At 47.0% G+C, this 24004-nt stretch overlaps 8 non-coding genes across 8 annotated transcripts; all 8 read left to right on the top strand.

Annotated features, from left to right (window-relative positions):
• Positions 1 to 9569: 9569 nt before the first annotated feature.
• On the top strand, positions 9570 to 9651 carry Trnas-gcu. The gene has a single exon. It is a non-coding gene; the product is annotated as a tRNA-Ser (tRNA).
• A 7117-nt stretch (positions 9652 to 16768) lies between these two features.
• On the top strand, positions 16769 to 16850 carry Trnas-gcu. Its single transcript has one exon. It is a non-coding gene; the product is annotated as a tRNA-Ser (tRNA).
• A 757-nt stretch (positions 16851 to 17607) lies between these two features.
• Trnas-gcu lies at positions 17608 to 17689 on the top strand. Its single transcript has one exon. It is a non-coding gene; the product is annotated as a tRNA-Ser (tRNA).
• A 1372-nt stretch (positions 17690 to 19061) lies between these two features.
• Positions 19062 to 19143, top strand: Trnas-gcu. Its single transcript has one exon. It is a non-coding gene; the product is annotated as a tRNA-Ser (tRNA).
• Positions 19144 to 19982: 839 nt separating this feature from the next.
• On the top strand, positions 19983 to 20064 carry Trnas-gcu. Its single transcript has one exon. It is a non-coding gene; the product is annotated as a tRNA-Ser (tRNA).
• A 757-nt stretch (positions 20065 to 20821) lies between these two features.
• Trnas-gcu lies at positions 20822 to 20903 on the top strand. Its single transcript has one exon. It is a non-coding gene; the product is annotated as a tRNA-Ser (tRNA).
• An 840-nt stretch (positions 20904 to 21743) lies between these two features.
• On the top strand, positions 21744 to 21825 carry Trnas-gcu. The gene has a single exon. It is a non-coding gene; the product is annotated as a tRNA-Ser (tRNA).
• A 1372-nt stretch (positions 21826 to 23197) lies between these two features.
• On the top strand, positions 23198 to 23279 carry Trnas-gcu. Its single transcript has one exon. It is a non-coding gene; the product is annotated as a tRNA-Ser (tRNA).
• The last annotated feature ends 725 nt before the right edge of the window (positions 23280 to 24004 follow it).

Below are 24004 nucleotides of genomic sequence, written 5' to 3'. Positions count from 1 at the left end.
GGGAGTTCCAGGTAGATGATGTTTTCGATTTTATTGCTCGCTCTCCGTCCAGTAAATCGCCGGGTCCAGACGGCCTGCCTAAAGAATTTTATCTCCGTTTTTGGCCTCTTGTGGGTGGCATTTTTACGCAGATTTTAAATGAGATTGTCAGAGGGATGGATGTGCCTGCCGATTTTAAAGTAGGGAAAATTGTTTTAATTCCGAAGTCCTCTGGTCGTTTATCTGCTGCCAATCTTCGTCCGCTCACATTGCTGAATTTTGACTATAAGACAGCTGCTAGAGCGCTCAATAGCCGGCTGTCTTCTCTGCTTCGGGGTGTGATTGGTGCACATCAATGTTGTTTTCATGATAGATCTATTCTGACACCAGTAGCCGAATATCGGGATGTTGTCTCGGTTGCGGCGGTTACAAACGTACATTGTGCCTTTGCCTTCCTTGATTTTTATAAGGCTTTTGATCACGTCAGTCATGTGTTTTTAGATCGTGTTTTAGGTACAATAGGTTTTAACGCTTCATCACGTGGTGTTCTTGGCAATTTGTACAGGGGAATAACAGCTCGGGTGTCAGTCAATGGGCAGCTGACGCCGCCCATTGCTATCCGCCGCGGAGTGCCTCAGGGTAGTCCGCTCTCTATGTCTTTATTCGTTTTGTCCCTGGAACCGCTGCTTCGGACTATTGCTCTCAAGCTTCAGGGTATGTCCCTCTCTGGTGGGAAGCTCTCGGTTAAGGCATATGCGGATGATGTCGTTGTTCTCCTCCGTCAACGAGATGATATTCCGTTGTTGAAAGGGGCAGTTGATGCATACTGTCGTGTCTCTGGAGCGCGTCTCAATCAGGGTAAATGTAAGTTCCTTGATATTCGAGGATTTCGCGATGCTGACGTCCCTTGGGCCACTTTTGTCGATCGCCATACGTCCTTGGGGATTATCATTGATCGGTGTCCTCTAAAAATGGCGGCTCTCAATTGGAAATCTGTCACCGAGAAGATACAGGGGGCTCTGATGGTCCATGAGCAGCGCTCTGCTACCATTTTGCAAAAAGTCAGAATTTTAGACACCTACGTCCTATGTAAAGCTTATTATGTTGCTCAGCTGTTCCCACTTCCCATGATGGTGGCGAAAAGGTTGCGCCAATTGTCTAGCAGGTTTATATGGAAGGGCCATCTATTCAAGTTACGTTACGAGGTAATGACGAAACCGCGTCTCTCCGGAGGCTTGGGCCTCTCTGACATTACTCGCAAGGCGTCTGCTTTGTACGTCCGCCGAACGACTCTAATTGTTACGCAAGAAGTGACTTCAATTACATCCAGGCTTTTTACTGTTGTGCGTCCGGTGAGCCTTGCTCCACCTGTCGATGTCGGACGCCTAAATTTTAAGTTGAAACACATTCGGGAATTTTACATTGCGGTGAGTTACCTCGGTGACGTCTTCTTGCGGCGACCGGTGCCAACGACCAAGAGCTTGATTGCCCGCTGGGAGGGGCTGGCCAGTCCCAATCCAATAGAACTGGCGTCTCCATCCGTGTCCTGGAGGAACGTCTGGAAGAACGTTAGTCTGCCGATCCACTCTATGGCCGTGGCGTCCACGTGGTATAGGGTAATAAATAATTTGGTTCCCACCAATGTACGACTGCACCGTATTGGTCTTTCTGACACGGACACCTGTACTCGGTGTGGTCTCCTGGATACCCTTGAACATCGATTCACCTGCTGTGGGCACCTTGCTAATTGGCGTTGGCTCAGGAAACAACTTGCTTTTGTCACTAGGTCTGCTGAAGCCGCTTATACTATTGACATCATCGTCCGGCCCGATTCTTCCTTTTTTCCGCGGACGAAGCTCCATACCGTCATGTGGTTGATTGGCCATTTCGTACATTTTGTCAACAGTTGTCATGAAGAGGATGGACACCTAGCGTTTCGGCAGTACATGCTTACTGCTTACTGGCAGCGCTTGCGATTGCCAGGCCTCCGAGATGATTTTGCCAATATGCTTAGCCTGACATTTGAAAGAGAGGGTGTTGGCTAAGGTCACCTGTGTGAGCCATTTTCTTTTATACTGTTTCTGATTTTGCCGCCTTTATGTATGTTTCTTCTCTACACCAGGACTGAAGTTTTCGTGTTTTAACCTTTATTTCAGTAAGCAGTCTACATTCTATAGTCATGTTTTAGGATTTTAATTTCAGTACTGTACTTCTTTTGACGTGGCTGTGTGGTGGATATTCTTTAATATTTTTTTCAATATATATATTCGTTCGAGTGGTAGAGTGTCTGCTTCAAAAAAAAAAAAAAAAAAAAAAAAAAAAAGGGGTATGATTCCTGCTTTGGGTGCAGTAAAAAATAAAAAAAAAAAAAAAGTGGTTAAGGCGTTGGAATGCTAATTCAATGTGCTCTGCACGCGTGGGTTCGAATCCCATCCTCGTCGATGAATTTTACGTGAAGCACGCGTTTGCGGTCACTCCTTCTCCGTGCGAAACGCCACTCAGTAGTAACAACGACGCGTGTACGTGGCAGATAGCGTGTGTATGAAATACGAGACAAAACTGCCCACCAGATGAAAGCGCACAACATTCCATAGCGTATGCCCTTCGAATTAAACATCATTTCGAGATCTACAAACCAATCAAATTTCGGCTGCAGCTAAGAGTATGTTGGTATTTGCGAACTACGAGCTCTAATTTATATTTAAGTGCATACCTGTCGCAGTCATTTTAACGTATCGAGCCTATAATAATCCATCTGTATTGACTTTGCAGCCATCCGTCGCTAGTGGCCGACCAAACACCAAGCTCCATCGCAAACAGCAGGACAATCTTGGGCTAGGGGGAACGTCAAAACCTTGCAAGCAATATCAGTGTAGCGTATCTACAGAAGCGATTTGGCAGGGCCTACTGGAGAGACTTGACTTTGCAGCCATCCGTCGCTAGTGGCCGACCAAACACCAAGCTCCATCGCAAACAGCAGGACAATCTTGGGCTAGGGGGAACGTCAAAACCTTGCAAGCAATATCAGTGTAGCGTATCGAGCTGTACGTTTCGTTGCAGTAAGTCTTGGAAAAGAATGCACAGCACCTTTCTCATTTGCATTAGACGACACTGCATGTCGATACAATGCTTATTCCTGCAGTAAATAGGTGGGCCGGTGATTTTGCCCCGATCGGATATCGACGTGGACGGATGCTGTCATTAAACGATTCGCGAGTGGGAGCTTGGTCGGCTGCACTGCAGCTTGGCATTAGACGTTAACACCGGCCCAGTACGATGTTTTGAATGGGTTTTCGAATCGACAAATGTCTTCTTTCCGCAAGCACTAGCCCAAGACACAGCTGTTGTACCAGCAGACGAGGTGGCCGAGTGGCAGTTCCGCTTTAGACGCCGTGCAGTGTGGACGTGCCTAGTCTTCCGCTCCGCCGTAGCGTTACGTATAGTGGACTATCGTTTTTGTTTACGTGTTGTGTTGCAACTTCTGTGAGTGTTTCTCCGTCGTTGTTTCGTACCTTGTGTTTTTTTTCTGTCCTTATTTCAGTGTTTTTTGTGTAGCGGTTTCGACCGCATATTTTGAAAATGTCGTCCCAGGTTATTCCTCGTCAGGCTACAGTTAGTTTTGCTTTTGACAAGTCAACCCGCCATGTGCAACCTAGTTCTCTTGAGATTCATGATTGGTTGGTAGATACCTTTGGTGTTCATTCGGATCAGGTGCACACTGCTTATTTTGATACCGAACTGTATGTTTTCTTTGTTAAGTTTATGGACCCACTTCAGGTTGATAAAATTCTTTCTAAATATGGTCATCAAGTTCTCTTTCGGCATCGGGATGATTCTGTAAGTACCGTGCTGCTTTCCAATGCTTCCATCACGTATACCAATGTTCGTGTTTACAACCTTCCACCGGAGGTGGATAATGTCTATCTTAAGGAGGGTCTACAGAAGTATGGTGATGTAAAGAGCATTCGCCTTGAACGCTGGTCAAGCCAACATCGCCTGCAATGTTACAGTGGTATTCGTTCAGTCGAAATGCACGTTAAGCAGAATATTCCATCTCACCTGCAGATCGGTGGATATCGTGTCCATGTAACATATAGTGGTCAGGTTGGCACCTGTTTTTTGTGCAATGAAAGTGGTCACGTGCGTACCGACTGTCCGCGGAGAGTTTTTGTTTTAAAAAATTCTCTCGAACAGCGTCGTAAGTTAACGGTCGCTGACCTCGTTGCAGGTGGTTCTGCTCTTGGTGTAGCACAGTCCAGTGGTAGTAGCGCCCCGCCACAGGTTTTCCGCACCCCTGATACAGAATTTCCTCCTTTGCGTGCTAAATCTGATGTTATTCCATCTGTCCCTCAGGTGGGTGTGCCACTTTTGAACAATAAGAGGCGTCGCCCACACGATGGAAATAGTACGAATGAGGATCTCCCTGAGATGCCCCAGTCCGAGCAACCGGCATCCTCCGAGCCACTGTGTACTGTAGCTGCTCCCTGCCCTCCTGAGGTAGCGGTTCCGGTGGCGGCTGCTGGCGCCCCTCCGGCCTCCGACGCAGCTTCTCTCGAGTCGGGTCGTCGGTCGGGCCTGTTGGCGCCGTCTTCCGAACCGACTTCGATGTCACAACAAGTGGAGCCGCGACAACTTCCTGCTTCGCTGCCCCATACCTCTGCCAGCGGAGCTGCTCCGCTTCCTTCCAACTCTGCGGCCTCGGACCTTCCTGCTCACGTTTCGCCTCCGTGCAGTCCATGTTTGCCGGAAGCTAGTGCAGGTGTTGACCATTCCGTTTTGTCGGATGTTTCCCCCGCGACCCCGGATCCCGCATGTGGACCGGCGCGGGTGGTGTCGGATACAGAACTTGACCCTCCTACGTCACCGGCGGCTGAAGTTTCCTTGCCCGTCAGTCGACGCAAGTTACGCGTTCAGCCGAACGTTAATGCTGTTCGTAAAAAACCGAAACGTAAGGGATCCGCGGAACGGGGTAGCAGTCCCCCTCCCTCGGATGCCTCCGTCACCCCTGCTATGGACTGTGACGCTGGTGCGTCGGTGTAGGTGATTTGTTTTCTCGCTTTTCTCTCTATGGTTCAAGCATACACCTTTCTTACCTTAAATGTTAACCGTATTGAGTCCGACGTTCGCATTGCCTCTTTGCGGCAGTTTATTTACGACGCCTGTGCGGACGTAGTGTTTTTGCAGGAAGTGTTGTTTTCTGATCTCTCTCTACCTGGATTTCAAACTGTTTTTAATGTCGCGCCGGAATATTCAACAGGAACTGCTCTTTTCTTTCGAGAGGGCATTCCTATTACTGACATTGAATTCCTTGACTCTGGCCGTGGGATTGGTTGTCGTCTTTTTGATCTCCGCCTCGTTGTTTTGTATGCCCCCTCTGGTTCGGGTCACACTGTGGCTCGATCGCGCTTTTATAAAGAAGAACTTATTTATCTTTTGCGCCAGAGTCCTCGGAGTCTCCTGCTCGGAGGCGATTTTAATTGTGTTTTACGCCCTGCAGACCAGTCCCCCAATTTTAATTATTGCCGTGATTTACATGACTTAGTTCGTACGATGCATCTGCGTGATGTTTGGGAACACCAATATCCAACCCTGGTGAAATATACGTTTTTTACCGCGTCCTCATGCAGTAGACTCGACAGATTTTATTTATCTGATTTTTTATGTGATAAAATTCTTTCTGTCGATGTTATTCCTACTAGTTTTTCTGACCATTGTGCTTTTACTGCAACTGTAAATCTTAGTCGCCAACCTGCAAAACTTTATCGTTCCCAGTGGATGTTAAATGTTTCCCACCTTGCCGACAGTGCTATGGATGATGTTATAAGTGGCGTGTGGGAGCGATGTCTTCGCTCTGTCCCGCGATACCCCTCCTTGCTGGTTTGGTGGACTGCGTTTGCCAAGCCCAAGATTCGTCAGACTTTGATTTTCTACTGTGCTGCTAGGACGCGTGATTTTAAGAACACGTATGAATATTACTACTCTGTCCTGCGTGAACTATATGACGCGGCGGGTACCTCTCCACTGCGGATCCATGATGTTCGTCGTATTAAAGCCAAGCTCTTGAGCCTTAAACGACGACAGATGGATGGTCTGCGAGTTAAGTGGAAACCTCACTCTCTTGTTGGAGGTGAACTGACATCCTTGTACCACCTGCTACGGCATCAGACTCGTCGTCGTCGCTCCTTCATCTCTTCTCTTACGGTGGATGATGGGCGACAGCTTATTGCACAGGAGGAAATGGTTCGTGCTCTTCATCAGTATTACACTAGTCTATATTCTGCCGATGATTCTGGTGAGTCTCTTTCGGATGATGTCTTTGGGGATCTAACTGCGACGATCGCGCCTGACGCGAACGGCGAATTTCTCCGGGAGTTCCAGGTAGATGATGTTTTCGATTTTATTGCTCGCTCTCCGTCCAGTAAATCGCCGGGTCCAGACGGCCTGCCTAAAGAATTTTATCTCCGTTTTTGGCCTCTTTTGGGTGGCATTTTTACGCAGATTTTAAATGAGATTGTCAGGGGGATGGATGTGCCGGCCGATTTTAAAGTAGGGAAAATTGTTTTAATCCCGAAGTCCTCTGGTCGTTTATCTGCTGCCAATCTTCGTCCGCTCACATTGCTGAATTTTGACTATAAGACAGCTGCTAGAGCGCTCAATAGCCGGTTGTCTTCTCTGCTTCGGGGTGTGATTGGTGCACATCAATGTTGTTTTCATGATCGATCTATTCTGACACCAGTAGCCGAATATCGGGATGTTGTCTCGGTTGCGGCGGTTACAAACGTACATTGTGCCTTTGCCTTCCTTGATTTTTATAAGGCTTTTGATCACGTCAGTCATGTGTTTTTAGATCGTGTTTTAGGTACAATAGGTTTTAACGCTTCATCGCGTGGTGTTCTTGGCAATTTGTATAGGGGAATAACAGCTCGGGTGTCAGTCAATGGGCAGCTGACGCCGCCCATTGCTATCCGCCGCGGAGTGCCTCAGGGTAGTCCGCTCTCTATGTCTTTATTCGTATTGTCCCTGGAACCGCTGCTTCGGACTATTGCTCTCAAGCTTCAGGGTATGTCCCTCTCTGGTGGGAAGCTCTCTGTTAAGGCATATGCGGATGATGTCGTTGTTCTCCTCCGTCAACGTGATGATATCCCGTTGTTGAAAGGGGCAGTTGATGCATACTGTCGTGTCTCTGGAGCGCGTCTCAATCAGGGTAAATGTAAGTTCCTTGATATTCGAGGATTTCGCGATGCTGACGTCCCTTGGGCCACTTTTGTCGATCGCCATACGTCCTTGGGGATTATCATTGATCGGTATCCTCTAAAAATGGCGGCTCTCAATTGGAAATCTGTCACCGAGAAGATACAGGGGGCTCTGATGGTCCATGAGCAGCGCTCTGCTACCATTTTGCAAAAAGTCAGAATTTTAGACACCTACGTTCTATGTAAAGCTTATTATGTTGCTCAGCTGTTCCCACTTCCCATGATGGTGGCGAAAAGGTTGCGCCAATTGTCTAGCAGGTTTATATGGAAGGGCCATCTATTCAAGTTACGTTACGAGGTAATGACGAAACCGCGTCTCTCCGGAGGCTTGGGCCTCTCTGACATTACTCGCAAGGCGTCTGCTTTGTACGTCCGCCGAACGACTCTAATTGTTACGCAAGAAGTGACTTCAATTACATCCAGGCTTTTTACTGTTGTGCGTCCGGCGAGCCTTGCTCCACCTGTCGATGTCGGACGCCTAAATTTTAAGTTGAAACACATTCGGGAATTTTACATTGCGGTGAGTTACCTCGGTGACGTCTTCTTGCGGCGACCGGTGCCAACGACCAAGGGCTTGATTGCCCGCTGGGAGGGGCTGGCCAGTCCCAATCCAATAGAACTGGCGTCTCCATCCGTGTCCTGGAGGAACGTCTGGAAGAATGTTAGTCTGCCGATCCACTCTATGGCCGTGGCGTCCACGTGGTATAGGGTAATAAATAATTTGGTTCCCACCAATGTACGACTGCACCGTATTGGTCTTTCTGACACGGACACCTGTACTCGGTGTGGTCTCCTGGATACCCTTGAACATCGATTCACCTGCTGTGGGCACCTTGCTAATTGGCGTTGGCTCAGGAAACAACTTGCTTTTGTCACTAGGTCTGCTGAAGCCGCTTATACTATTGACATCATCGTCCGGCCCGATTCTTCCTTTTTTCCGCGGACGAAGCTCCATACCGTCATGTGGTTGATTGGCCATTTCGTACATTTTGTCAACAGTTGTCATGAAGAGGATGGACACCTAGCGTTTCGACAGTACATGCTTACTGCTTACTGGCAGCGCTTGCGATTGCCAGGCCTCCGAGATGATTTTGCCAATATGCTTAGCCTGACATTTGAGAGAGAGGGTGTTGGCTAAGGTCACCTGTGTGAGCCATTTTCTTTTATACTGTTTCTGGATTTGCCGCCTTTATGTATGTTTCTTCTCTACGCCAGGACTGAAGTTTTCGTGTTTTAATCTTTATTTCAGTACGCAGTCTACATTATATAGTCATGTAAAAAAAAAAAAAAAAAAAAAAAATGGGTGTGATTCCTGCTTCGGGTGCAGGAGGTCCCGGGTTCAAATCCCGGACGAGCCCTTGCGTTTTGTACAACGGTGTGGTAACAAATCGCATGGCGGCGGCTGTTTCGCGCATTTCCAGGCCTCCAAGTAATATAAAAAAAAAAAAAAAAAAAAAAAGTGGTTAAGGCGTTGGAATGCTAATCCAATGTGCTCTGCACGCGTGGGTTCGAATCCTATCCTCGTCGATGAATTTTACGTGAAGCACGCGTTTGCGGTCACTCCTTCTCCGTGCGAAACGCCACTCAGTAGTAACAACGACGCGTGTACGTGGCAGATAGCGTGTGTATGAAATACGAGACAAAACTGCCCACCAGATGAAAGCGCACAACATTCCATAGCGTATGCCCTTCGAATTAAACATCATTTCGAGATCTACAAACCAATCAAATTTCGGCTGCAGCTAAGAGTATGTTGGTATTTGCGAACTACGAGCTCTAATTTATATTTAAGTGCATACCTGTCGCAGTCATTTTAACGTATCGAGCCTATAATAATCCATCTGTTTCAAGTGAGGCCGCCATCTACAGAAGCGATTTGGCAGGGCCTACTGGAGAGACTTGACTTTGCAGCCATCCGTCGCTAGTGGCCGACCAAACACCAAGCTCCATCGCAAACAGCAGGACAATCTTGGGCTAGGGGGAACGTCAAAACCTTGCAAGCAATATCAGTGTAGCGTATCGAGCTGTACGTTTCGTTGCAGTAAGTCTTGGAAAAGAATGCACAGCACCTTTCTCATTTGCATTAGACGACACTGCATGTCGATACAATGCTTATTCCTGCAGTAAATAGGTGGGCCGGTGATTTTGCCCCGATCGGATATCGACGTGGACGGATGCTGTCATTAAACGATTCGCGAGTGGGAGCTTGGTCGGCTGCACTGCAGCTTGGCATTAGACGTTAACACCGGCCCAGTACGATGTTTTGAATGCGTTTTCGAATCGACAAATGTCTTCTTTCCGCAAGCACTAGCCCAAGACACAGCTGTTGTACCAGCAGACGAGGTGGCCGAGTGGTTAAGGCGTTGGAATGCTAATCCAATGTGCTCTGCACGCGTGGGTTCGAATCCCATCCTCGTCGATGAATTTTACGTGAAGCACGCGTTTGCGGTCACTCCTTCTCCGTGCGAAACGCCACTCAGTAGTAACAACGACGCGTGTACGTGGCAGATAGCGTGTGTATGAAATACGAGACAAAACTGCCCACCAGATGAAAGCGCACAACATTCCATAGCGTATGCCCTTCGAATTAAACATCATTTCGAGATCTACAAACCAATCAAATTTCGGCTGCAGCTAAGAGTATGTTGGTATTTGCGAACTACGAGCTCTAATTTATATTTAAGTGCATACCTGTCGCAGTCATTTTAACGTATCGAGCCTATAATAATCCATCTGTAGCACAACTGTCGCCTTCCGACAGTTTGTTTCAAGTGAGGCCGCCATCTACAGAAGCGATTTGGCAGGGCCTACTGGAGAGACTTGACTTTGCAGCCATCCGTCGCTAGTGGCCGACCAAACACCAAGCTCCATCGCAAACAGCAGGACAATCTTGGGCTAGGGGGAACGTCAAAACCTTGCAAGCAATATCAGTGTAGCGTATCGAGCTGTACGTTTCGTTGCAGTAAGTCTTGGGAAAGAATGCACAGCACCTTTCTCATTTGCATTAGACGACACTGCATGTCGATACAATGCTTATTCCTGCAGTAAATAGGTGGGCCGGTGATTTTGCCCCGATCGGATATCGACGTGGACGGATGCTGTCATTAAACGATTCGCGAGTGGGAGCTTGGTCGGCTGCACTGCAGCTTGGCATTAGACGTTAACACCGGCCCAGAACGATGTTTTGAATGCGTTTTCGAATCGACAAATGTCTTCTTTCCGCAAGCACTAGCCCAAGACACAGCTGTTGTACTAGCAGACGAGGTGGCCGAGTGGTTTAGTTCCGCTTGCGACGCCGTGCAGGTCGCACGTGTTGTGCCTTCGCTCCGCAATAGCGTGTGCAAGCCGTGACTACTTTCTTTGTTTACGTTGTTTGCTAGATTTGCTGTATTGTGCTTCCGTCAGTTCACTTTTAGTGTTTTGTGACGTTTTGTGTTAGCGGTCTCGACCGTTTAATAAGTGGATATGTCGTCCAGGTTGTTCCCAAGGAAATGTACTCTGTGTTTCGAATTTGACAAGTCTACACGTCATGTTCAACCGAGTTCCATGGAAGTTCACGATTTCATAGTGGATGTCATTGGTATTACGTCTGACCAGGTTCATACTGCCTATTACGACACAGATCTCTACTGTTTCTTCGTCAAGTTGTTAAACCCTGTGTTACTGGAGAGGATTCTGTTAAAACATGGTAGCCGAGCTGAGTTCCGTCATCGTGACGCCTCGGTGAGTACTGTTCTCATATCCAATGCTGATGTAGAATACAAAAATGTCCGTGTGTACAACCTGCCGCCGGAAGTTGAAAACTGTTATTTACGTGAGATTTTGACGAAGTATGGGGAGGTCAAGCAAATCCGTAACGAACGTTGGTCTAGTCAACATCGGTTACAGTGTTTTAGTGGCGTCCGGTCAGTCGAAATGCACGTCAAGCAAGATATCCCCTCCCATCTTATTGTTTGTGGGTATAAAGTTCATGTCACGTACAGTGGGCAACCAGGCACATGCTTTATTTGTAATGAAACTGGCCACTTGCGTACGAACTGCCCTAAACGTGTATTTGTTCTCAAAAATACTTTGGAACAGCGTAAAAAGTTGACATTGGCCGATCTTGTTAGGGAGGCTCCAATCACGGACATCGAACGCCCTCGTGATAGTGAAATATTGCCCCCGGAGCCTGGTTTGCCTGTTGCCGACTTTCCACCCTTTCCTTCAAAACCGGTTACAGATACGCCTTCCTCCAAATCTGACGTGCAGCTGCTGAGCCACAAACGGCGCAGAACGTGTGATGATGATAGTCCGGACGAGGCTCTCCAGGAATTAGAACTCGACGTCCCAAAAGAGATGCCGGTTACGGTTACTGACTCAAGTTTTTCTGAACCGTCGCACGCAGCTGTCGACGCTGCGGCTATTGACGTCATTCCGAGTGACGTACAGGCAGCTTTGGCACCACAACAGCCGAGCACGCCGCCTGAAGTCGCGACGTCACCACAGGCCGACTCACAACAAGCGCGTGCTTCCGATAAGCATAACGAGGAAGGCAGTACTTGTGTACAAACTGAAGGAAGTCAAAGTCCGTCTACAAACAAACACGAAGTTCGTGCTAGTGACAACAAACAAACTTGTCCACCTTCTGAGTCAGTTCTTTCTGCAGATCAGATGGCTGAGGCGTCACATCACGTTAATGATTGCGAAGTCACTCAGGACCCTCCCACACCTCCGTCTGCCGATGTGTTCCCTAGCAGAGCACGTAGTAGGACCAAAGTTCAACCGAACGTCAACGCAGTACGGAAGAAAAACAAACCCAACGACACACAAGTGACTGTTCGTGATCCTCCCGACAATGCAGCCCATTCCGAAGTTTCTCTGACATTGTAATGCGACCAGTGTTGTTTAGTGACCCTTTACGTACCTCACTGTAATAATGGCACAAGCGTACAAATTCGTCTCCCTGAACATAAATAAGATTCGATCTGATCTCAAAATTGCGGCCCTACAGCAGTTTCTATACGAATCTGACGCTGATATTGTGTTGTTGCAGGAAGTTACTGTTTTAAATCTCTTCATCTCTGGTTTTAAAACCATATCAAACGTTGCTCCTGAGGAAAGTACAGGTACCGCACTTTTATTACGGGAAGGTATTCCAGTTGGGGAGATCGAGTTTTTAGATTCCGGTCGAGGAGTGAGCTGTAAAATTTTTGATGTAACCCTTGTTAATTTATATGCCCCATCAGGCAACAGCAACAAATTCGAACGGTCACGTTTTTATAAGGAGGATGTTACATATCTGTTGAGGAGCAGTCCTCAAAACCTGATAATAGGAGGTGACTTCAACTGTGTTCTACGTAAAAACGATCAGTCCCCTAATTTTAATTACTGTAAAGAACTGCACGAGCTCGTTAAGAATATTAAGCTGAAAGATGCTTGGGAACTGAAGTATCCTACTTTAGTTAAATTCACTTTTTTCACCGTTACTTCATGCAGCCGTCTGGATAGGATTTATCTATCGGACTGTATCAGTGACAGACTCCTAGCGGTTGACGTAATCCCGGCTAGTTTTACCGACCATTGCGCTTTTACGGCAACGGTTCACTTAAATCGACAGCCTACCAAATTATTTCGTTCCCCGTGAATGTTAAACATATCGCATCTGGCGGACGCTGAGTTATTTGACGTTATCAGGCATGTGTGGGAAACTTGTTTGCGTTCCATCACTTTTTATCCGACTAAAGCGATGTGGTGGACCACTGTTGCCAAACCAAAGCTTCGAAAAAGTCTCATTTATTATAGTGCTCAGAAAGCACGCGCCTTCAAGAGGACCTTTGAGTTTTACTACACTGTGCTGCGACAACTGTATGATTCATCCACTGCGACCAACACTAACTTTCCGTCAATTCAACGTGTCAAGGCTAAACTTGTCAGCTTGAAGCGTCAACAATTGGAAGGTCTGAAAGTTAAATCCAAACCTAAATCTGTTTTAGCCGACGAAATGACATCTATGTACCATTTATTCAAGCATTTATCACGTCGCCGCCGGGCTTTCATTGATGTTTTGGAAAGAGATAATGGGGAATTACTCTCTACTCAAGCGGCCATTATTAGTGAAATTCACCAACATTTCCAACGACTGTATTCCAGTGAAATTGTCAATGAACCTGCTGTCAGTGCAGTGGTCAATGTTTTTGATAGGGCGATTACTCCTGCTGACAATGTCGACTTTTTATCGGATTTCACTCCCGAGGAAGTTTTAGCCTTGATCTCTGAATCGCCTTCCTTTAAATCGCCTGGTCCTGATGGTTTGCCCAAGGAATTTTATATCAAATTCTGGAATGTCCTTGGTGGTACTTTTACTGAAATTGTTAATGAAGTCATGAGTGGTGGTCCTCTTCCTGCCGAGTTCAAGGTGGGTAGAATTGTTTTAGTCCCGAAGAGAACTGGTCACAAGCGAGTTGATAATCTCCGTCCAATCACATTGTTGAACTTTGATTATAAAACGATTGCCCGAGCGATTAATAGCAGACTGACCCCCATCCTTGGGAAAGTTATTCATTCACACCAGTCTTGCCTTCCAGGGAGATCCATTATGACTCCGGTTGCAGAGTACAGAGACGTTATTTCAGTAGCGGCCGTAACCAACATCAAATGTGCTTTCCTTTTTCTTGACTTTTGCAAAGCTTTTGACCGCGTTAGTCATCACTATTTAGAACGCATCCTGCAACGAATTGGACTCGAAGAACGAGCTGTGGCAGTCATTCGGCATATGATAACAGGCATTACTGCTAGGATCACCGTTAACGGTCAGCTGACACAAGCTGTTGGTATACGACGAGGTGTACCGCAAGGCAGTCCGTTGTCGATGTCGCTCTTTGTTTTGTCGCTCGAGCCATTTCTGAAGAGATTGTGTATCACATTAACTGGCCTTTCTGTCTTAGGGAGCAATCTTACTGTGAGGGCTTACGCCGATGATATTGCTGTTATCCTACGTCATGAGTCTGAAGTGGCCCAATTGCGGGCTGAGATTGATACTTACAGCACTGCGTCTGGAGCGAAACTCAGTGAGGGTAAATGTAAGGTTCTAAGCTTACGGGGCTTCGAATCTCTTGCTATACCGTGGGCACAGATCGTCGAACAACATGTTGCTCTGGGAATCATCATCGATAGGTGTCCTTTACGTATGGCAGCTAAAAACTGGAAACTTACTGCCAATCGAATACAGGGAGCTATAGTGGAAAACACCTGGCGATCGACAAATATCCTCCAGACGATCAGGATTTTGAATACATACATACTCTGTAAAGCTTATTATGTCGCTCAGGTGTTCCCTCTTCCCAAAATGCAAGCCCATAAGATCATGCGTTTGTCCAGTAGGTTTGTGTGGCTCGGTCATATTTTTAAGTTAACCTATACCACACTGTCTAAGTCAGTGCAAGCTGGGGGCCTGCAACTCAATGATATCCGTCGAAAGGCGACAGCACTCTATATAAAACGAACAACTGTGATAATTACCACGATGCCCCATACTATCACATCGAAGCTGTTTCGCATTGTTCGCCCTAAATGTATGAAACCGCCAATTGACATCGGGAAACTAAACTTTCAATTGCAACATGTCGGTGTTTATTACCTCGAAATGAGTTACTTAGGTGACAGTGTTTCCACAAGTCCTTGTCTCACGACAGTGTTCTTAATTGCTCAGTGGCAGAAGTACGAAGCTCCAAATACAATTGAAATGCACTACCCAAGAATCGTCTGGACGGCAGTGTGGACCAATATTACTCTCAAAATTCATTCTTCCGATGTGCTTTCCGCCTGGTATAAAGTTGTCCACAATCTTATTCCAACCAACGAAAAACTCAACCGCATTGGCTTAAGTGCTACTGACAACTGCCTCAAATGTGGATTAGTAGACACTCTGAGGCACAGGTTTACTTGCTGTGGACATCAGTTCAACTGGCATTGGGTGCGGAAACGATTGGCGCTGCTCACACGTAGCACTGAAAGTCTTTATACAACTGATATCCTCCTGTGGCCTGATACACGGTTTTACCCCAAAACGAAAAACAATACTGTTATGTGGATGCTGGGACATTTTGTCAATTACGTCATAACGAAACACGGAGAAGACAATATTACTGCCTTTACTGCTTATATGGCAACGGCATATTGGCGAAGAAACCAGTTCCCACACATTAAGAGGGATTTTGGCAATATGTTAACAATCCTGTTTGAGAAACAGGGAATTGGGTGATTCTAAAGTAAATCCGCGATTCCTGTCACCATTTCCATGGTGAAGTTCCCAGGTACAAGACAACAGTGAATAATATTTCGTTATCATTTCGCCTATGGCGCTTGAAGAACCTGAAGTTTTCTTTTCTTTCTTATTCCTCATTATTTGTTTTTTGAGGGAAGAGACATCTCTTTTTTTTTTTTTCCTCTCTTCTTGGTTTTGAGAAAGATTTCTAATTTTCGTTGGCACTTATATTCCAAAAAGAAGAAGCAATGAGCTCCTTGTAATCACGAAGAAATTGAATTCCTTTTGTGTACTGTTGTACGATGCCAGTGAATCTGGAGACATTGATTTCATTTGATTATAGCTGAAGAAGCTCGCCAAGGAAGGCATTCATGGAGAGCGCAAGGAGGGCTGTAAGGGGAGAAGGGAGGCCCTATTACTTACAAAAAAAAAAAAAAAAAAAAAAAAAAAAAAAAAAAAAAAAAAAAAAGTGGTTAAGGCGTTGGACTGCTAATCCAATGTGCTCTGCACGCGTGGGTTCGAATCCCATCCTCGTCGATGAATTTTACGTGAAGCACGCGTTTGCGGTCACTCCTCCGTGCGAAACGCCACTCAGTAGTAACAACGACGCGTGTACGTGGCAGATAGCGTGTGTATGAAATACGAGACAAAACTGCCCACCAGATGAAAGCGCACAACATTCCATAGCGTATGCCCTTCGAATTAAACATCATTTCGAGATCTACAAACCAATCAAATTTCGGCTGCAGCTAAGAGTATGTTGGTATTTGCGAACTACGAGCTCTAATTTATATTTAAGTGCATACCTGTCGCAGTCATTTTAACGTATCGAGCCTATAATAATCCATCTGTATTGACTTTGCAGCCATCCGTCGCTAGTGGCCGACCAAACACCAAGCTCCATCGCAAACAGCAGGACAATCTTGGGCTAGGGGGAACGTCAAAACCTTGCAAGCAATATCAGTGTAGCGTATCGAGCTGTACGTTTCGTTGCAGTAAGTCTTGGAAAAGAATGCACAGCACCTTTCTCATTTGCATTAGACGACACTGCATGTCGATACAATGCTTATTCCTGCAGTAAATAGGTGGGCCGGTGATTTTGCCCCGATCGGATATCGACGTGGACGGATGCTGTCATTAAACGATTCGCGAGTGGGAGCTTGGTCGGCTGCACTGCAGCTTGGCATTAGACGTTAACACCGGCCCAGTACGATGTTTTGAATGCGTTTTCGAATCGACAAATGTCTTCTTTCCGCAAGCACTAGCCCAAGACACAGCTGTTGTACCAGCAGACGGGGTGGCCGAGTGGTTAAGGCGTTGGACTGCTAATCCAATGTGCTCTGCACGCGTGGGTTCGAATCCCATCCTCGTCGATGAATTTTACGTGAAGCACGCGTTTGCGGTCACTCCTTCCCCGTGCGAAACGCCACTCAGTAGTAACAACGACGCGTGTACGTGGCAGATAGCGTGTGTATGAAATACGAGACAAAACTGCCCACCAGATGAAAGCGCACAACATTCCATAGCGTATGCCCTTCGAATTAAACATCATTTCGAGATCTACAAACCAATCAAATTTCGGCTGCAGCTAAGAGTATGTTGGTATTTGCGAACTACGAGCTCTAATTTATATTTAAGTGCATACCTGTCGCAGTCATTTTAACGTATCGAGCCTATAATAATCCATCTGTATTGACTTTGCAGCCATCCGTCGCTAGTGGCCGACCAAACACCAAGCTCCATCGCAAACAGCAGGACAATCTTGGGCTAGGGGGAACGTCAAAACCTTGCAAGCAATATCAGTGTAGCGTATCGAGCTGTACGTTTCGTTGCAGTAAGTCTTGGAGAAGAATGCACAGCACCTTTCTCATTTGCATTAGACGACACTGCATGTCGATACAATGCTTATTCCTGCAGTAAATAGGTGGGCCGGTGATTTTGCCCCGATCGGATATCGACGTGGACGGATGCTGTCATTAAACGATTCGCGAGTGGGAGCTTGGTCGGCTGCACTGCAGCTTGGCATTAGACGTTAACACCGGCCCAGTACGATGTTTTGAATGCGTTTTCGAATCGACAAATGTCTTCTTTCCGCAAGCACTAGCCCAAGACACAGCTGTTGTACCAGCAGACGGGGTGGCCGAGTGGTTAAGGCGTTGGACTGCTAATCCAATGTGCTCTGCACGCGTGGGTTCGAATCCCATCCTCGTCGATGAATTTTACGTGAAGCACGCGTTTGCGGTCACTCCTTCTCCGTGCGAAACGCCACTCAGTAGTAACAACGACGCGTGTACGTGGCAGATAGCGTGTGTATGAAATACGAGACAAAACTGCCCACCAGATGAAAGCGCACAACATTCCATAGCGTATGCCCTTCGAATTAAACATCATTTCGAGATCTACAAACCAATCAAATTTCGGCTGCAGCTAAGAGTATGTTGGTATTTGCGAACTACGAGCTCTAATTTATATTTAAGTGCATACCTGTCGCAGTCATTTTAACGTATCGAGCCTATAATAATCCATCTGTATTGACTTTGCAGCCATCTGTCGCTAGTGGCCGACCAAACACCAAGCTCCATCGCAAACAGCAGGACAATCTTGGGCTAGGGGGAACGTCAAAATGTAATGTCGGTAGCTGGACCGACACCGTGATGTGGATTGCTGAAAAGGAATGCTAAACTAACGCTGTGGCCGATAGTGCACGAACGGCAATAAGCATACGGGCGTGAAGTCTGGAACATAAAAACTTATGAATGAATAAGAAGAAAAGTATGTAGATGCTTTTTACTTAACTTTTAATAATTCCTTGGAATACATCTCTCTTGAATACTCGTAAGCTATAGGCACTGATACAAATGGCTCCTTGCTAGTTCGTAGCCATTAACTTAGCTGATGGCTATTCTGTCTCTCGGCTAATGAGAGAGAAAGCTTCGTACAACTGGGCGATAGCTAGGTTCGCGTACAACTGGGCGGTAGCTTGGTTCTCGTACAACTGGGGCGGTAGCTTGGTTCTCGTACAACTGGGCGGTAGCTTGGTTCTCGTACAACTGGGCGATAGCTAGGTTCGCGTACAACTGGGGTCGAGTCCACTCTCGTATCACGAGACCTGCCTTGGTGGTGGCGCTAGGTCTGCGATCACAGTGGCGACACGCGGGTCCGACATGTACTACATGGACCGCGGCCGATTTAAGCTACCACCTAGCAAGTGTGGTGTCTGGCGGTGACACCACACAAAACCTTGCAAGCAATATCAGTGTAGCGTATCGAGCTGTACGTTTCGTTGCAGTAAGTCTTGGAAAAGAATGCACAGCACCTTTCTCATTTGCATTAGACGACACTGCATGTCGATACAATGCTTATTCCTGCAGTAAATAGGTGGGCCGGTGATTTTGCCCCGATCGGATATCGACGTGGACGGATGCTGTCATTAAACGATTCGCGAGTGGGAGCTTGGTCGGCTGCACTGCAGCTTGGCATTAGACGTTAACACCGGCCCAGTACGATGTTTTGAATGCGTTTTCGAATCGACAAATGTCTTCTTTCCGCAAGCACTAGCCCAAGACACAGCTGTTGTACCAGCAGACGGGGTGGCCGAGTGGTTAAGGCGTTGGAATGCTAATCCAATGTGCTCTGCACGCGTGGGTTCGAATCCCATCCTCGTCGATGAATTTTACGTGAAGCACGCGTTTGCGGTCACTCCTTCTCCGTGCGAAACGCCACTCAGTAGTAACAACGACGCGTGTACGTGGCAGATAGCGTGTGTATGAAATACGAGACAAAACTGCCCACCAGATGAAAGCGCACAACATTCCATAGCGTATGCCCTTCGAATTAAACATCATTTCGAGATCTACAAACCAATCAAATTTCGGCTGCAGCTAAGAGTATGTTGGTATTTGCGAACTACGAGCTCTAATTTATATTTAAGTGCATACCTGTCGCAGTCATTTTAACGTATCGAGCCTATAATAATCCATCTGTAGCACAACTGTCGCCTTCCGACAGTTTGTTTCAAGTGAGGCCGCCATCTACAGAAGCGATTTGGCAGGGCCTACTGGAGAGACTTGACTTTGCAGCCATCCGTCGCTAGTGGCCGACCAAACACCAAGCTCCATCGCAAACAGCAGGACAATCTTGGGCTAGGGGGAACGTCAAAACCTTGCAAGCAATATCAGTGTAGCGTATCGAGCTGTACGTTTCGTTGCAGTAAGTCTTGGAAAAGAATGCACAGCACCTTTCTCATTTGCATTAGACGACACTGCATGTCGATACAATGCTTATTCCTGCAGTAAATAGGTGGGCCGGTGATTTTGCCCCGATCGGATATCGACGTGGACGGATGCTGTCATTAAACGATTCGCGAGTGGGAGCTTGGTCGGCTGCACTGCAGCTTGGCATTAGACGTTAACACCGGCCCAGAACGATGTTTTGAATGCGTTTTCGAATCGACAAATGTCTTCTTTCCGCAAGCACTAGCCCAAGACACAGCTGTTGTACTAGCAGACGAGGTGGCCGAGTGGTTAAGGCGTTGGACTGCTAATCCAATGTGCTCTGCACGCGTGGGTTCGAATCCCATCCTCGTCGATGAATTTTACGTGAAGCACGCGTTTGCGGTCACTCCTTCCCCGTGCGAAACGCCACTCAGTAGTAACAACGACGCGTGTACGTGGCAGATAGCGTGTGTATGAAATACGAGACAAAACTGCCCACCAGATGAAAGCGCACAACATTCCATAGCGTATGCCCTTCGAATTAAACATCATTTCGAGATCTACAAACCAATCAAATTTCGGCTGCAGCTAAGAGTATGTTGGTATTTGCGAACTACGAGCTCTAATTTATATTTAAGTGCATACCTGTCGCAGTCATTTTAACGTATCGAGCCTATAATAATCCATCTGTATTGACTTTGCAGCCATCCGTCGCTAGTGGCCGACCAAACACCAAGCTCCATCGCAAACAGCAGGACAATCTTGGGCTAGGGGGAACGTCAAAACCTTGCAAGCAATATCAGTGTAGCGTATCGAGCTGTACGTTTCGTTGCAGTAAGTCTTGGAAAAGAATGCACAGCACCTTTCTCATTTGCATTAGACGACACTGCATGTCGATACAATGCTTATTCCTGCAGTAAATAGGTGGGCCGGTGATTTTGCCCCGATCGGATATCGACGTGGACGGATGCTGTCATTAAACGATTCGCGAGTGGGAGCTTGGTCGGCTGCACTGCAGCTTGGCATTAGACGTTAACACCGGCCCAGTACGATGTTTTGAATGCGTTTTCGAATCGACAAATGTCTTCTTTCCGCAAGCACTAGCCCAAGACACAGCTGTTGTACTAGCAGACGAGTTGGCCGAGTGGTTAAGGCGTTGGACTGCTAATCCAATGTGCTCTGCACGCGTGGGTTCGAATCCCATCCTCGTCGATGAATTTTACGTGAAGCACGCGTTTGCGGTCACTCCTTCTCCGTGCGAAACGCCACTCAGTAGTAACAACGACGCGTGTACGTGGCAAATAGCGTGTGTATGAAATACGAGACAAAACTGTCCACCAGATGAAAGCGCACAACATTCCATAGCGTATGCCCTTCGAATTAAACATCATTTCGAGATCTACAAACCAATCAAATTTCGGCTGCAGCTAAGAGTATGTTGGTAATTTGCGAACTACGAGCTCTAATTTATATTTAAGTGCATACCTGTCGCAGTCATTTTAACGTATCGAGCCTATAATAATCCATCTGTAGCACAACTGTCGCCTTCCGACAGTTTGTTTCAAGTGAGGCCGCCATCTACAGAAGCGATTTGGCAGGGCCTACTGGAGAGACTTGACTTTGCAGCCATCCGTCGCTAGTGGCCGACCAAACACCAAGCTCCATCGCAAACAGCAGGACAATCTTGGGCTAGGGGGAACGTCAAAACCTTGCAAGCAATATCAGTGTAGCGTATCGAGCTGTACGTTTCGTTGCAGTAAGTCTTGGAGAAGAATGCACAGCACCTTTCTCATTTGCATTAGACGACACTGCATGTCGATACAATGCTTATTCCTGCAGTAAATAGGTGGGCCGGTGATTTTGCCCCGATCGGATATCGACGTGGACGGATGCTGTCATTAAACGATTCGCGAGTGGGAGCTTGGTCGGCTGCACTGCAGCTTGGCATTAGACGTTAACACCGGCCCAGTACGATGTTTTGAATGCGTTTTCGAATCGACAAATGTCTTCTTTCCGCAAGCACTAGCCCAAGACACAGCTGTTGTACCAGCAGACGGGGTGGCCGAGTGGTTAAGGCGTTGGACTGCTAATCCAATGTGCTCTGCACGCGTGGGTTCGAATCCCATCCTCGTCGATGAATTTTACGTGAAGCACGCGTTTGCGGTCACTCCTTCTCCGTGCGAAACGCCACTCAGTAGTAACAACGACGCGTGTACGTGGCAGATAGCGTGTGTATGAAATACGAGACAAAACTGCCCACCAGATGAAAGCGCACAACATTCCATAGCGTATGCCCTTCGAATTAAACATCATTTCGAGATCTACAAACCAATCAAATTTCGGCTGCAGCTAAGAGTATGTTGGTATTTGCGAACTACGAGCTCTAATTTATATTTAAGTGCATACCTGTCGCAGTCATTTTAACGTATCGAGCCTATAATAATCCATCTGTATTGACTTTGCAGCCATCTGTCGCTAGTGGCCGACCAAACACCAAGCTCCATCGCAAACAGCAGGACAATCTTGGGCTAGGGGGAACGTCAAAATGTAATGTCGGTAGCTGGACCGACACCGTGATGTGGATTGCTGAAAAGGAATGCTAAACTAACGCTGTGGCCGATAGTGCACGAACGGCAATAAGCATACGGGCGTGAAGTCTGGAACATAAAAACTTATGAATGAATAAGAAGAAAAGTATGTAGATGCTTTTTACTTAACTTTTAATAATTCCTTGGAATACATCTCTCTTGAATACTCGTAAGCTATAGGCACTGATACAAATGGCTCCTTGCTAGTTCGTAGCCATTAACTTAGCTGATGGCTATTCTGTCTCTCGGCTAATGAGAGAGAAAGCTTCGTACAACTGGGCGATAGCTAGGTTCGCGTACAACTGGGTGGTAGCTTGGTTCTCGTACAACTGGGGCGGTAGCTTGGTTCTCGTACAACTGGGCGGTAGCTTGGTTCTCGTACAACTGGGCGATAGCTAGGTTCGCGTACAACTGGGGTCGAGTCCACTCTCGTATCACGAGACCTGCCTTGGTGGTGGCGCTAGGTCTGCGATCACAGTGGCGACACGCGGGTCCGACATGTACTACATGGACCGCGGCCGATTTAAGCTACCACCTAGCAAGTGTGGTGTCTGGCGGTGACACCACACAAAACCTTGCAAGCAATATCAGTGTAGCGTATCGAGCTGTACGTTTCGTTGCAGTAAGTCTTGGAGAAGAATGCACAGCACCTTTCTCATTTGCATTAGACGACACTGCATGTCGATACAATGCTTATTCCTGCAGTAAATAGGTGGGCCGGTGATTTTGCCCCGATCGGATATCGACGTGGACGGATGCTGTCATTAAACGATTCGCGAGTGGGAGCTTGGTCGGCTGCACTGCAGCTTGGCATTAGACGTTAACACCGGCCCAGTACGATGTTTTGAATGCGTTTTCGAATCGACAAATGTCTTCTTTCCGCAAGCACTAGCCCAAGACACAGCTGTTGTACCAGCAGACGGGGTGGCCGAGTGGTTAAGGCGTTGGACTGCTAATCCAATGTGCTCTGCACGCGTGGGTTCGAATCCCATCCTCGTCGATGAATTTTACGTGAAGCACGCGTTTGCGGTCACTCCTTCTCCGTGCGAAACGCCACTCAGTAGTAACAACGACGCGTGTACGTGGCAGATAGCGTGTGTATGAAATATGAGACAAAACTGCCCACCAGATGAAAGCGCACAACATTCCATAGCGTATGCCCTTCGAATTAAACATCATTTCGAGATCTACAAACCAATCAAATTTCGGCTGCAGCTAAGAGTATGTTGGTATTTGCGAACTACGAGCTCTAATTTATATTTAAGTGCATACCTGTCGCAGTCATTTTAACGTATCGAGCCTATAATAATCCATCTGTATTGACTTTGCAGCCATCTGTCGCTAGTGGCCGACCAAACACCAAGCTCCATCGCAAACAGCAGGACAATCTTGGGCTAGGGGGAACGTCAAAATGTAATGTCGGTAGCTGGACCGACACCGTGATGTGGATTGCTGAAAAGGAATGCTAAACTAACGCTGTGGCCGATAGTGCACGAACGGCAATAAGCATACGGGCGTGAAGTCTGGAACATAAAAACTTATGAATGAATAAGAAGAAAAGTATGTAGATGCTTTTTACTTAACTTTTAATAATTCCTTGGAATACATCTCTCTTGAATACTCGTAAGCTATAGGCACTGATACAAATGGCTCCTTGCTAGTTCGTAGCCATTAACTTAGCTGATGGCTATTCTGTCTCTCGGCTAATGAGAGAGAAAGCTTCGT

The sequence above is a fragment of the Schistocerca piceifrons genome, unplaced genomic scaffold, assembly GCF_021461385.2.
Source record: "Schistocerca piceifrons isolate TAMUIC-IGC-003096 unplaced genomic scaffold, iqSchPice1.1 HiC_scaffold_2315, whole genome shotgun sequence".
Classification (NCBI taxonomy): Eukaryota; Metazoa; Arthropoda; class Insecta; order Orthoptera; family Acrididae; genus Schistocerca; species Schistocerca piceifrons.
This window is presented reverse-complemented; position numbering and strand designations above follow the sequence as displayed.